Raw genomic sequence first — 3439 nt, forward strand, 5'->3', positions numbered from 1 at the left:
CGGCCACTGCACTCCAGTCTGGGCGACAGAGTGAGACTCCATCTCAAAAAAAAAAATAAAAAAAAAAATAAAAAAAAAAATAAAAAAATAAAAAAAAACACAGGCTACACATTAAAAAAGAACAAAAATCATGTCTTTTACAGCAATGTGGATGGAGGTGGAGACTGTCATTCTAAGTGACTATCACATCAGCAAAAAAACTGAATACCACACATTCTCATTCATAAGTGTGCACTAAACAGTGGGCATATACGGGGACAAGCATGGGAACAGACGCTGAACACTGCTAAAGGGAGGAAGGAGGGAGAAAGTATAAGAGATACAAAAATAAGTTGAGGTACTCCTGCCATCTTCTGTTTTCCATTCACCTAAAAGACCATTTTCCAATCTCCAGCTTTGTGTCTGTGGGTGCTTTTGCAGTGAGATGAGTTTCCTGGAAACAGTAGATTTTGGGGTCATGCTTTTTAATCCAATTTGCCACTCTATGTCTCTTCAGTGGTACATTTAGTCCATTCATGTTCAGGTTGATTATTGAAATGTGAGTTTATCTCTTCGATGGGTTTCTTGGGGGTTGCTTTATTTCATTTTAACTTTGTATTTCTATATGTGTGCTTTCATTTTTGTGGGTGTTGTGTATGCTCTATTAACTCTGTGTTTGCCTGTACTTTTATGATGGGCATGACCATTTTTTTTTTTTTTTTTTTTAATTTCTGTATTCAAGACCTTCTTAAGAGTCTCCTGGAGGGCAGGCCTGGAGGCATCATATTCTCTTAAGGATTGGATGACTTTGAAGGATTTTAACTTTCCATTACTGATGAAGCTTTGCTTGGTGGTGTAGGAGATTCTTGTTTGGAATTGCTTCTCTTTAAGAACATTAAAAGATGAGGAAAGCTTTCTTGGATGACCTCATGGAATGCTAGTTCCATGGTGTACTCCATTTCCCTTTCTGGTTCAGGGATAACAATCAGGCATAGATTTGGCCTCTTGACATGGTTCCACATCTCTTGGAGGCTTTGCTTATTTCTTTTGAGTTTTTAACACATTGGGTTAATTCCATACTTGGGTCTTGAAGCTCTGAGATTCTTTTATCTGCTTGGTTGATTCTACACCCTCTGTTTGTTAGTTTTTTAATTTATTTTTACAATGGAGTTCTTTGTTTCTATTGTTTTAGAATAAGTTTCTTTGAAATTGGTCATCTCTGCCTTTACTTCCTGTACATTTCTTGTTTCTCTTGGTTCCTGCTCATTTTTTTGCCATCCAATATCTGAATTCTGTGGCTATCATCTGGGACAGGTCATTCTGGGACAGGTCCATCATTTGTGCTCTGATGGCTGTTTTTTTTTGAGTGCTGTCTTTTTAGGACTTTGAGGGTTGTCTATGTTTTTATGTTGAGTTTTCTTCATTTGTGACAGAACTCTTTCCCTTCTCTATACTTCCATCACTTAGTGAGAGAGGGAGAAGCATTCACTTCTGCTGTTTGCTTTACCCTCTGGCAGATTTCCCTTATTGCAGGTTGTCTCTCGTTGCTAAACTAGTCAAACTAATTTTTGGCCCCTGCTATGTGAGACCAATGACTGGGAAGGGGTGAACTGACTTGTCTTAGAATTGCTCACTTCATTCTTTCACTGGGTAAGACTTCAGTTCCTATACTAGCCTGGTGCACTGCAGGGATTGGGCAATCCAGATTTCCATACCTGCTGTGGCTTTCTGGTCTCTGTGTGTACAAGAAGGCCCTTGCTGGATGCAGAGTGTATTTTTGGCTGGGTCCCTACTCTCTGTCTTGCTTGGCAAGAGAGGCACTCGTCTGTTTTTCCACTAGTGGCAGATGTGCCGGTCAGATTCACTCTGCAGGTGTTTTTTTTTCCTGCCCAGGAGTTAGCTGCTATAGTGGTGGCTGGCAGTCAGGTTTTGTTCCCTGTGTGGAACCCTTGGTTTGTGTGCAGCTGGGAAGGGGTGAACTGACTCATCTTAGAATCACTCATCTCATTCCTTCACCAGGTGTGACTTCAGTTCCTGTACTAGCCTGGTGCACAGCGGGGATTGGCACACCTAGATTCCTGTGACTGTTGTGGTTTTCTGGTCTCTGTGTGCACAAGGAAACACTTGCTGTGCGCAGGATGTATTGGTGGTTGGGTCTGGGGTGAACTGCTCCAAACATCTTAGAATCACTCAACCCTCTCCTTCACTGAGCAGAACTTCAGATTTTGTCTGAGCCTGGAACAAGGTGCAGGGTGGGGTGTCTGGAATTGTACATTTGACATTGTTTTCTGATCTCTGTGCACTTAAAGAGACTTCCACTGGGTGCAAGGAGTTTCACCTTTCCAAAAGTGTTCAGGACATCTCTGTCAGTTGATTACTGGGTTCCCCCTCTCTGACTTGCTCGGTGAGAGAGGTGTTAGTCTGCTGTTCCATGGTGGCCATCTTGGATTCTCCTACACTGCTGCAAGCTTTTTCTATTTTATTTTCCTGTCTTCTGTAGCACGTTTCTACATACTGCAACATGCAGCGTGAATGGTGCCAGATAATTGTACCAGCTCCATTCTTCTCCACTAGGCTGTTTTGTTGCATATCCTTTAGTGACATGTATTCTATCTGCATTTTAGACAACAAGAAGGTAAAAAGAGGTAAGAAGTGTAAGATTCCTTCTTTTAAACCAGGATTCCTGGAAATCAAATGCATTTTTTTCCTCTAGGTTTCATTGGCCAGAATTTAGTCACATAACTGCTAAGAGTTGTAAAGAGGTTGCAAGATATTTTCTATTCAGAGGCAGTGTGCCTATCTAAAAAAATCTGGTTTTGTTACTGAGAAAGGACAAGAGAAGGAATGATGGGGTAGGTAACTAACATTTACTACCATGTCTCTACATCTACTCTTGCCCCCTTCAAACTACAGCCAAAGAATTTTCTAGAACATGGACATTATATCTGCACATTTGTTTACAGCTTTCAGTGCCCTTTGCACTATGGTAGCATAGAACCTGCATTGCCTTCAACTTACTTCTTCTTCAGACTCTTTTGTTCCTCTTGTCACCTTGTTTTTGGCAATCAAACTACTTTAATCTTCTTTAAGATCATGAAGTGTTTTGCCTCACAGCCTTTGTGCTAGCTGTTCTCCCTGCTTTGGATGTCTGCCCCCATCTCCTAGGAAACCTTTACTTACTTATCCTGTAGATGTCAAGTCAAAGGTCATTTCCTTCAGGAGTCTCTGCTGGTACTCTCTCCCAAAGTAGATCAGAGCTCTTTATTATATGATTTCAAAGTATTTGTAATTTTGACTTTATGATGTTTATTTCAGTTTGTGATTTTATATTTGTTGGTGTGATTATTTAATTATTTTTTGTCTCTTGTAGTAGATTGTAATTCCCACAAGATGAGTATCAGTATATATATATATATATATTTTTTTTTTTGAGTTGGAGTCTCACTCTGTCGCCCAGACT

The sequence above is a fragment of the Carlito syrichta genome, unplaced genomic scaffold, assembly GCF_000164805.1.
Source record: "Carlito syrichta isolate Samal-C Ts95f unplaced genomic scaffold, Tarsius_syrichta-2.0.1 Scaffold315839, whole genome shotgun sequence".
Classification (NCBI taxonomy): Eukaryota; Metazoa; Chordata; class Mammalia; order Primates; family Tarsiidae; genus Carlito; species Carlito syrichta.